The following is a 12,534-nucleotide window of genomic DNA, read 5'->3' on the forward strand; positions in this document are numbered from 1 at the left end:
CACAACACTGGCATTATCCTTTCTTTTTCTTTTTGTCTTGGAAACCACTAACTTTTATTCATTCATTCAAAAATACTTTTGCTATCTACTATGTCCCAAGTGTTACTGTGAACTAAGACAAGGATTTTCTTGTACTAAATTAAGAGCCACTCAACAATGACTACCATGTTAAGCTCAATCTCCAAATACACATACCAAATATCCACCATCCTTTGAAAGCTCTTTTATTCCTTTTTCCAGGGCTTTGGGGCCAAGTCATTGATTTTTATGATTAATAATGTACTCTGTTAATGATCACTTTTAAGGTGCCAGCCATTCTACGTTCATCATCTCTTATTACTCCCATAACTTATGAAATGAATAAGATGATTCTCATTTATAAACAAGAAAACAGCAACCAGAGAACACAAATAACTTTTCCAAAGATGCACAGCAAATCAGTAGTGGCAGGCCTTGGATTTGAACCTATGTCCTTGCTAGTGAGCTACACCATTTCCATCTGATAGAGCAGAGGTGTGATAGAAGCATTAAATTTAGGTCCTAAGGATTCCTTATTTTTCTCCACAATGCCTCATGCTCTTCAGAGGAAAGATATTAAGTAATCTAACTAGTGATAGCTGAGCAGCGAGTCCCTAAGGAACAGTAAGAACTTGAGGGCAGAGAAGGGGAAGAGAAGAAAGCACAATGCAAGTTATGATGACCATTAATGCTGAGCATTAGTTTGAACATTTTGTAAGGAAGTATATAAAAATGTTTCAGAACTCACATTTTCTGCTAATTGTTAGAAATCATTTATTATTTTGTTATAGATATCTTAAGGGTTTGGGGGGTGGGGGGGACGTTAATAGCACACAAATTTGCGTCTACATAGCGTCATAGAAAGTTAGTCACATTCAGCTACTTCCATTCCCACTCCCAGATCCATTGGTAATGAAGACAGATTCATTGAGAAGATCACCAGTTTACCAATTCCTCTACTAGGAGAATGAGTTTAGTTATATTTAACCTACTTCACAGAGAAGTCATGAAGATTAATTAATACTTAAGAAGCACTGTTGCTGCTGAGAGTTTAAAAACAATAATAACATTAATGAGCCAGATTCGTGTCTCATGTAACTCCATCAAACCTGTTATCAAGATGAATTATGATCTGTTGGCAAGACGATTCGTGCTAAAGAATCTTATGCTTTGGAAGAGAAGATAATTATAAGTTACTAATTATTGTTTCTATTATTTTATAATTACTAATTGCTGGAGTATGACAGTGCTATATGAGAACCTAGAGAGGAAAGACACAGCTTCTGGAGGGAGAAGGGGAGGTAGAGAAAGCAGTCTAGAATTTTAAAGTTCGTTTAGGCTCTTTGCTCTGTAGAACCTGTACTTTGGTCTAACAAGGCTGTTGCATTGATGACATTACTTGCCTCTGTTGCAAATGATTAAAGGGTCTTCCCAAAGCCATTGCTGAAATGATGGTGAAACCACTGTTGCTAACTGTATGGACACAGTCTTAGTGGTATGGTTTCTATACCCCCAGGCAATTCCAAGGTGAATGAGAGCACAAAGCACAGAAAGAGGGAAGGTCAGATGTTATCTTTAGTATCCAGATATCTCCAACAAGAGGTAGAGTGGTGATTCGGGCAGGCATCAATAGCCAAAGGCAGTAGCTAGAAAGTGAGTCACAGGAAGAGAGATAGGGCCTGGAAGAATAGCTACCTTCCCTTAGCACTTCCTCAAAACCAGGATTCTCCTCTTATCTACCTTGTAGATAGAATTTAAGAAGCTTCTATCCTGCCAAAAATTTATTCAGTTATTTATTTCAACAAATAATCGTGCAGCATGTATGACTGGACAATCACACAGCAGACGTGTAGAAACTTTTCTTTTTTTTACTTACACTTTTAGGTCTTCAGTCTACCCAGAGCCAAACATATATTCTATCCCATCCCAGGGGATTCAGTCCTATCCAATCATTTCTAAAATTTAGTCTCACTTCAGTAAGTATCTGATCAAATTCACCACTTCCTCCCCCTTTTCACAGGATTTTCATCTCCCTCTGGTCTGGTTTCAACTTTCACAGAGCTCAAGCATACCCAATGTGCAAAGGGGTCAGTAGGCATGTGAAGAAAGAGTCCTCTTTCAAAGTCTGGTACAGTCTGGTACAGCTGCTGATTATATGGCTACATGAACTTGATTACATGAACTTAAGATGAGCTCTGTCGGCTTGAGCGGGATCTGATGGGCTCATTTATGTGACACGTTAGGTGACCCAGCGGCACCTGTATGAGTTCCCTATGCTGCCTCTTGGTGTAGATGCTTCTCTATATGTACGCCAACCACTCCTGCCACACAAGTTGGCGCAACCTAGAGCCATTCTCTGAGACTCCCTCTACCTGCCAGAATGGTGGCTTGTGAACTCAGTCACCTTCTGGGTCTTACTGCAGAAGTCCCCTCTGCTCCACTGGCTACTGGAAGTAGTTTGTTCTTGATATGTTAACTGTTCTTGCTATATTTCAACTTTCTGTGTTCTTCTACCATTTCTTCTCTCCCTTTCTCCACGCTTCAGAATTCCAAGATCCTCAGGACAAGAAGAGGATCTGCAGTGGAGATGGATGCTTTGTTCACCTACTCATTTATTCGTCAAAGATTTATTGAGCACATATATTGCAGACACTGTTCTAGGTAGTGCTAGAATATACCTGCTCCTAAGAAAGGATCTGACTTTAGTAATTTATACTTCCGGGTAAATATCAGACTATATTTTTCCTCTCTTCTAGAGAATATTTTCAATTAAAACCTAAGCTCTAATTGTGGAATGGAAAGTTGACTTTAATTAAAAGAATGATGGAGGAAAAAACAGACAAGGGAGCAATTAGGAAATAGAAGTCCTTTCCGCTGAAAGTGGCAGAGACTGTCTAGTTGCTTACCAAATTATTTTCTTTTCCCCTCATGCATGTAACTAGAATACAGTTAGTTACAGTTAGGTGAGGCTTGTGACTGAGTAATGGCTAATGGAATGTGGACAAAAATAACGTATACCGCTTCCAGGCCTAGCCCGTAAAAGCCTACCATGCAGAATTCTCTTTCCCTAGCCACTGACTGAGTGGGTAGGACCATGGAACTAAAGAAGCCCCAGGACAAAAGAAGCTTGGATCCCTGCCGACCATGTGGAAGGTCACCACTGAATACCCATGTGTGCATAAACAAAATTCTCTTGCTTTAGATGGCTGAGATTTGGGGGTTCTTTGATAAATCAGGTAGCTTTACTCTAACTAATACACTGCCTTAGAGCATGACAGCTTCCTACTCCATCTACAGTGTACACAAATAAATTCACGCAAACTCAGTGACTGAATAAACACTCTCCATATGCAAGCAATTCCATCCTCAGAAACACTCAGTTTGTGCCCATTCTCTTCTACCTAACACTCACTCACCTTCCATGGACAACTACAGGTGGTTGCTCTCATATGCATGTGTCTGTACTCCCCACAGAAAGATAACATTTCAGGAGAGACACTGATGCCCCATGGGAGACAGAACACAGTTATTTAGTTTTCATTGCAGCAAGAGAAATTGAGGCCATAAGTAAGAATTTCTAAATTATAGAGGTCATCTAAATAAACAATCAGCAGATGAAGGTCATAAAATCCATACCTTGAAGATCTTGGATGAGGAGTCTACCTATCAAAGTTTTGCTGGATAAGTAGTTCTTATCATTAAAACTTGGAGACTAACACATTTAATTCTCCCAGCAGGGGCTGGCAGACAAACCTCCAACTCAGAAACTCTTTCCAACTCTAGGTCACCTTCATCAAGCCTAGATAGTACTGAGTTCATTACTCTTTGGTCACGTGATGGTGCTGTGAGCCCAGCAATAGCTGGCAGAGGTGGTGGTGATGAGCAGGAAGAGTATTCACCATAGAGATCCTCCAGGCAGTGTATTCTCACTAGCCAACCCCGAATTCACAGTCACCCTTGTCAGGGATTTCCACGTGAAAAACAGATGCAGGGGGAAAAAGCTATAAAATAAATTCATTTTGAAATCCAATAGGCCTAAATATTTTTAGTTTATTTATTGAATGGACCAAATAAATTAGTGATTTATTATGAGAAAAACCCACTTCATCCTCAGTGGCAGGCACTAGGACTATAAAATGCCCTTGTAACTTCTATAAGACTGGTTGGGGGTGGGTTAAAATTCAAATTGGCCTTGTGGGACAACCAGGCTTATATATCCTCAGGAACTGTGCATCCTTTGCTATTTTGGGAATACAGTAAGACCCTCCAAAATCTCAAAGCCATTTTATAATAGAGCTGTATTGTATTATGTTTCACGGAGAAAAATTACTGAATTTTTAGCAGTGTAGCTATCCATTTTTCTTATTTAAGGAAAAATTCAGCTTGATTCATGCAGAGTAGTCAGGGTATATAAAACAAATAATAATTCACCAGCCCCAGAATTATTATGTTTTCATTTATAAAGATTTTTCTTGAGATTTTTATTCATATATTCCAATGAAATAATGCAATTCTGTGTAGTTCTTATTCTTGCATGGTTGTATTTTAATAATAATAAAGCAATACAATAAGCATATCCTGTCTTCTCTTGATGAAAATATCAAGATTTATTTGCTAAATAAATAAATATTCAGTAATGGGTCTGTGCTTAGTAATGTTTAATAGAAAAGTTTTCTGGATCGGATATCAATTACTTCAACACTTAGGTGGGTAGAGTCATATTTTGTCTTTCCAATGCAATTTAACTCCCAAGAGTAAATATGTATGTTCAGAGGAATAATATATTGTTTTAAAATAGACCTTTAAAAATTGCTTTTCACTGAAATTTATAACCTTGTTCTTGTTCAGTCATCATTTACCAGTAAGGATAATACATTCTTGTGCTCTCTAAAACAGGAAGTTAAAATTCCTCATTTTACTCTTTCTACTTTAAAATATTATAATTTTATCATGATCAAGAGTTTTCAAGATCAAGCTGTTTTCCTCTTGGTAACTCACTTTCTCAAATGGAAAAGATTATAGAATTAAAGAGCCTACATCCCCAATATTATTATGAAAGTATTAAGGCCAGGTTAGTTGTAAAGATGATAAATCATCTCAAATTTGTACCACGGAATTCTTGTTAGAAACAGAATCATTCCCAAAGTAAAGAAATCCCTCATAAATGGGGCTAAAGTCTCTGTTCTTAAAATATTAAAATCTTGGCCTTCCCAATGGGTGGTGCGGCGTTCTGGCACTGTTCTATCTAATGAAAGTAAACCTCCTCAGTGAGCAGTTCTCTTGTCCTTTGCAGAAGCAGGTTACAGCCCTGATTGCCTCTGGTCTCCATCATCTACTGACCCTTACCTTCTTTCATGGCATTTCTCCTGGACCGCCCTGGAACTATAATGCATCCTGCTTAGTATGTCTTCTTGTGGGATCTGACTAAAGAAAGACAGGATGGTAGTTAAAGAAATACCATTCAATAATCCAAAAATAAGTGGAAGTAATGTAAATTTTTACTGCAGCCTCTCAGGAAAAACCACTGGGTCAGGGCAAAGTGGAACAGTTGGAATGGACTATGTGGCAAGAAGCAGGTATTATAGGTCTTGTATCCATAATGCTCAGCAAAACCTTGTAATGCACACACACACACAGAAACACACACACGCTTATGCAGCAGCTCCCCTCCAAGTCTCCTCTTCCACTCTAAGCTCTCAAGATACACTCCACAAATGTATTCCCTCATAAATAGGTTAGTCCCTTTCCAGTGTCAGTCTTGGTACCAGTTTCTCAGGTTCTTATCTATCACCAGTTACTCCAGTCTGTACAGAAAAGCTTCACAGTCATTTTAAAACAAACACAGCTCCTCTTAGCAGGTAAGGGAGTAGTGAGGTAAGTACTCATGTTATGACATTATTTTTCCTGAAACGCTTACTTATGCTATCTAGTCTAGCCACTCTGTAGTATTATAGCTAATTATTAGACCCTGCCGTCTAATAAATCGTGCAGCTGAGCATTAAAATCCCTGAGAATTGAACTCCCAATCATATAAAACAATGTCTCCACTTTGTCAATTTTAAATTCTACATGTCATTTTTGTGTAGCATTAGAAATTTCTGTTTTGTACTGTTATCCTTTTTTAAATTTAACTTCATATATTCAACATTCAAGTCCTATTTATTTCTGCTTTAATACTTGGCTGACAGTTAGCTTACATCTTATAGGCAGGAGTGTTTCTTGACGACCTTGGGTCCTCAGATAATCACTGCGTTTCACACCTAAAATAGAGCGCCATCCAAGCCATTTGTAGCTGTTTCCTTTTGTTTGTTCTTAAAAAACATTTTTATTGTGAAATATCACACATATATAAAAATACATAAAACAAATGCACAGCTTTAGTAATTATTACAGAGTAAACATCTGGTCAAAAAATGAAACGTTGCCAGCTCTCCAGATACCTCAACTGGTCCCTTCTCAATCCCAACCCATTTCCTACCTCTACCAGGGTAAATAATCTCCTGACTCCTAGAATAACGGATTCTTTACCTTTCCTTACCTATCACCTAACTATGCATGCCTAAACTCTGAACTTTAATTTGCCTGTTTTGAAACATTATAAATATGAAATCATAGAGTAGATATTCTTTTGTGTCTGGCTTCTTTTGCTCAATATTTTGTTTATGAAATTCATCTATGCTGCAAAAAGCATTCGTTGGTTCATTTTTATTGCTATATAATATTCCATTATATGAGTAGTCCAAAATTTATTAGTTTATTCCACTGGTGATGAACATTTGGGTTGTTTCCAGTTTGTGGCTATTACAAACATTTCTATATATTTTTTCTATTGCAATATATCTAGGCATAGAATTATTGAGTCATACGGTATATATATGTTGCCTACACTTGTTATTTTCTCTTTTATTTTGTTTTGTTTTTAATAGCCATCATAATGGGTGAGAAGTGATATCTCATTGTAGTTTTGATTTGCATTTCCTTAATGATTAGTGATGTTGAGAATCTTTTCATGTGCTTCTTGGTTATTTGCAAATCTTCTTTGGAGAAATGTTTGTTCAAGTCCTTTCTCATTTTTTAATTGAGTTTTTTATTGTTATTGTTCAGTTGTAGGAGTTCTTTTTATATTCTGACATTAATCCCTTATCAGATATATGATTTGCAAATATTTTCTCCATTTCATAGGTTGCTTTCTCACTCTTTCAGAGTGTCCTGTGATGCACAAAAATTTTAAATTTATCTGCTTTTTCTTTTCTTGCTTGTTGTTTTAGCATCATATTCAAGAAATCCATTGCCAAATCCAAAGTCATGAAGTTTTTCCCTTATATTCTTCTAATCTTTTTAAAATTTTAGCTCTTACATTAAAATCTTTAGTTCACTTTGAGTTAATTTTTGTAAATCATGTGGAGTAAGGATTCAACTCCATTCTTTTACATGTGGATGTTCAGATTTCCCAGCATCATTTGTTGTAAAGACTATCCTTTCTCCATTGAATGGTCTTGACACCCTTTGTTAAAAATCGTTTGACCCACACATGCAGGGTTGGTTTCTGGGCTTTCTATTCTATTCCATTGGTCTGCCGTTATGCTAGCACCATTGCTGTTTTGATTACTGTAGCTTTGTAGTCAGTTTTGAAATTAGGAAGTGTGAGACTTCCAACTTTGTTCTTTTTCAAGATTGTTTTGGCTCTTCACGGTCCACTGAGATTCCATGTGAATTTTAGGATGGGCTTTTCAATTTCTGCAAAAAACCGTGTTGGGATTTTGATAAGAATTGAATCTGTGGATCGCTTTGGATGTTATTGACATCTTAAGATTATTAAGTCTTCCAATCCGTGGCACAGGATGTCTCTCCATCTATTTGTCCCTTCTTTAATTTCTTTTTCTTTCTTTCTTTCTTTTTTTCTTTTTGCTGAGGAAGATTTGCTCTGAGCTAACATCTCTTGCCAATCCTCCTCGTTTTTCGCTTGAGGAACATTAGCCTGAGCTAACATCTGTGCCAATCTTCCTCCACTTTTTGTATGTGGAGTGCCTCCACAGCATGGCTGATGAGCGGAGTAGGTCCCTGCCTGGGATGCAAACCCATAAACCCGGGCCACCAAAGCAGAGTGCACGGAACTTTAAACCACTCCACCATGGACCAGCTCCTCTGCTTTAATTTCTTTCAGCAACATTTTGTAAATTTCAGTGTACAAGTTTTTTCACTTACTTGGTTAAGTTTATTCTTAAGTATTTTATTCTTTTTGATGTTATTGTAAATGGAACTGTTTTCTTAATTTCCATTGTGTATCCTACTTATACATACATTTTACTATATACATATATGGATATACATATGTGTATCTTTAAAAGATATGCAGAATTGTCCTCCAAGTTTTTTGAAATTCTTATAAATGCTATTTTTACTGTTTGCAGATTCCTACAGATTTCTTTTATTCAATATCATACTTATAAGATTCATCTATGTTTATATAACAAGCTCTAACTCATTTATCTTCAATGTTTGTATGATTTGCCAAAGCTTCTATGTGAAATCTAATATCATTTAAGTTGTTTCCGATATTTTCTTATTACCAACAAGAGTGATGGGAACATTTTTTATGGTCTTCTTTTGCACATGTGCAAGAGATTCTCTGCAGCATGTACTAAGGAGTAGAACTGTTCTCTGTGTCATAAAGCATAAGCATCTTTAACTTGTGAGACATTGCCAAACTGCTTACTAAAGTGCTTTATTGTTTCACCATCCAAATGCCGGTGTACAAGCTTGCCTGTTGCTATACATCACCATCCATTTAGTACTGTCAGACTTTTAAAATTTTGCCAATCGGTGAGTGGGAAATACTATCTCACATTTTTTCGAATACATATTTCTCTGATTATTAATCAAGTTGAACATCTTGTCATGTCATTCGTTGACCTATGGTCTCACTTCCTTAAAGGAGATATAAAACTGTTCTCAAAATTTTTCAAATTCACAAAAATGGTATTTTTACTGTTTATATATTCCTGTAAGTTGCTTGCTCACATCCTTTGCTCATTTGGTTTTCTGAATAGTTTTGTTTATTGGAGTATTGTATATCTTAGCCCAATAAGAGGCTTGCCTTTTCTATGGTGTCTTTTGATGAACTAAAGTTTAAATTTTAATGACATTTTATAAAATTTTAATTACTTGTGGCTTCATATATTGTTTAAGAATCCATCCCTAATTGAGTACATAAAGATATCCTTCATTCTTTTTCTTGTCCTATCGTTCTGCCTAGGACTACAGCACGGTCTTGAACAGAGGAAGTGATAGTGGACATTCACATGTTGTTCTAGATTTTAAAGCAAAAGATTTTTAAGTTTCACCATTAAATATAATTTTTACTGTAGGTTTTTGAAAAACATTCTTTATCAGGTTAAGGAAGTCTCCATCTACTTATGTTATGCTAAATGTTTTAGTGTTGGTGATCATCTCTATATTATCTTTTTTTTTATTTCATTACTTTCTTCTATTTATTATTTCCATTATTTCACATTTTGAGTAGTTATTCTGTTATCATCTAGTTTCTTTCATTGCATTCTGAGCTCATTAATTTTTCACTTTTTTACTTTTTTTAGTAAAGACTATAAATTTCTTTCTAAGAATGATTTTGGTTACATCCCACAAATTTGGGGAAACATTTTCATTATATTTTATCCTAAAACATTTTCTAAGCTCTAGTATGAAATCTTCTTTGAGCCATGGCTTACTTAGATATGCCCTTCTTAATACCTAGATGTAAGGCAATGTTTTGCTATCTTCATTATTGATTTTTAACCTAATTGCCTCATTTTCAAAAATGTAATCTAAATTATAATAATTCCTGAAATTGCTAAGACTTGGCTTATGGACTAGTATACAGTTAACTTTCATTAATATTTCATTTATGCTTGAGGAGATGTATTTTTCTCATTGTCAGATGCAGGGTTTCTATGTGTCCATTAGCTCAAGCCTGAAAATTACCTGTATCTTCTAAATATGCCTCTAATTTTTTATCGCCTTCATCTGTCAATATATATAAAAAAGGTTAAAATAATCCACAATGGTGGGTGGATTTTTCCATTTATCTTCATAATTTTGCCAATTTTTACTTTTTAAGTTTTGGCTTAAAAGCATATACACTTAAGATTGCTACACTTCCCTTATGAATTGAATGTTATCATTACGTAATTATACTCTTTAGCCTTAATAATGTTTTTTGTATTAAATTACATTTTGTCTGATATTAGTATACAAACACTAGTTTTATTCTGACTGGTATTTTTATGGTACTTATTTTCACATCCTGTTACTTTCAACATTTTGTGCCTTTAGATTTAAATGTTCTCTTTAACACATAGCTGAACTTTTATTTACTTGTTTACTTAGTCAATCTCTGTCTTTTAACAATTCCTGACTTGCTTGAGATTTTAACCAGAATACAAGTTCCTCAAACACAGAAATCTTGTCTGTTTTGTTCACTGATATATCCCATTGGGTTAAATAGTGCCTGGCACATGGTAAGTGCTAAATAGATCTTTGTTAATTTAGTTTATTTCTACCATGTTATGGGCTTTTATTCCATGGGCTTTTCCCTCCCTCCTAAATTGCTTTCTTTTATATTATTCAAGGTTTTTTCCTTCATCTTCCCTTTTTACAGTTTTGCAAATTATAAATTATGCTTCTACTTTTGAGTTACCTTTCACATTTTAAAATGCATAGACAGCTTAATAGAATTGAAATTTAATAATTCTTTTTACTGAACAAGATACAAGTCTTAGAATATTTTAACTCAAATTACTCCCCTAACCTATAGATCCCATATTTTTATTCTAGTTTGATTTTTTCCCTTACTCCTCCAATTAATTATTGTAGTCATAATTGTTTTCACACAGTCGACATTTATCTATAGTTATCTTATACACGTCTACCAATTTTTTCTTAAATTTCAGTCCTTCTGAGTTTCATTTCCTTCTTTCTAAAATACATCCATTAGAAGTGCTCATAGTGAGGGTCTCTTGGTAGTAGACTCTTCATTTCTGATTGTCTAAAATATCTCTAATTCACCCTGGATAATAGTTCAGCTGGGTATAAAATTCTAAACTGAAAAATTAGCACTACGAAAATATTGTTTTACTATCTTCCAACTTGTATCATTGCTGTTGAGAAGTCAGATCTCATTCCTTTATGGATGTTCTTCTTGTCTTTCTGGTGCCTTTAAGATTTCATCTTTGTTTGATGTTCTACAGTCAACTAAGATGTGTTTAGTTGTAATTTTTTTTTTCTCTTAACCTGCTCAGAAGTCATCGTGCTTCATAATCTAAGGAATCACATCTTTCATAAATTCTGAAAAATTGTCAACCATTTATTTTTTCATACTCCAGTCCCTTAATTCTTGCTATTCTTTCATTTAAGAATTTTAACTGGACATTTGTTGCTTCTACTCCTTCTATCTTCCATATCACTGAAGCTGTTTAGTACATTTTCTATCTCTTTGTCTGTCTATGCTGTCCCTTTTACTTCTCCCATTTCTTTTCTGGGTTTTTTTTTTGAGTGCCAATCCTCTTCTTTTTGCTGAGGAAGATTGCTCCTGTTCCCATCTTCCTCTACTTTATATGTGAGATGTTGCCACAGCACAGCTTGATAAGCAGTGTGTATGTCCACACTCAGGATCCAAACCAGCGAACCCTGGGCCACTAAAGCAGGGCACATGAACTTAACTGCTACACCACTGGGCTAGCCCCTCTCCCATTTCCTAATAACTGTCTAAAAATTTTCACCCTCCTGACCTGAGTCCCTTCATCCTCCCCGACTTACCCCCTTGTTTCATTCCTATCAATGTTTGCTTTATTCACCCCATTTCTTAATAACTGTTAAAAACTTTCCACTCTGCTGGGATGAGTCCTTTGACTTTCCCTCTGTCTCTCCCTATTCTCTTGTTAATTATTCTAATGTTGTGGGAAAATAATAATTATGATATAAATCAAGAAAAATTATGCTAAACATTTATTATTTTCCATTATTATCTCATATAGTTAAATCTAGTTTTCAGTAATAGTATCATAATGTTATCATAATAATGGCATCACCAAGATGTATTCGATTTTCCTATCTTTTAATTTTTAGCTGTAAAAATTAAAAATTCCTAATCCTCAAACTGTTATGTTTCTTAATTAGGGAAAGTATTTTTCCAAGATAGTCAGTTTGAAGAGTTTATGACTGTCTTACATCTCAGCTACGATATTTTAAAGATTCCATCATATTTGTAGATACACTGAACTACTAGCTAAATCCCTCTATCAGAAAGCTTTGGTTTTGAGTGGTGGGAATCATAGCTCAAAATGATTTCAGTACATTTAGGTTTTAAAGGGGGAGGGGAGGCATGAAACTCATTGATTTATATAAATGAAAGATCCACAGGTAAGACTGTCTTTAAGTACAGCTTGATTCAACAGCTCACTCACTGCTCTATTTTCTGCAGTCAGCCTTGTTCTCCAATTCTATCTGGTATTCCCCTAT

General features: G+C 35.4%; 1 protein-coding gene across 1 annotated transcript in view; it reads left to right on the forward strand.

Moving 5' to 3' along the window:
• SPATA16 (spermatogenesis associated 16) overlaps positions 1 to 12,534 on the forward strand; it is a 198,464-nt gene that overhangs the window by 136,148 nt on the left and 49,782 nt on the right. The window lies entirely within an intron of this gene.

Source organism: Equus quagga, chromosome 4 (genome assembly GCF_021613505.1).
Source record: "Equus quagga isolate Etosha38 chromosome 4, UCLA_HA_Equagga_1.0, whole genome shotgun sequence".
Classification (NCBI taxonomy): Eukaryota; Metazoa; Chordata; class Mammalia; order Perissodactyla; family Equidae; genus Equus; species Equus quagga.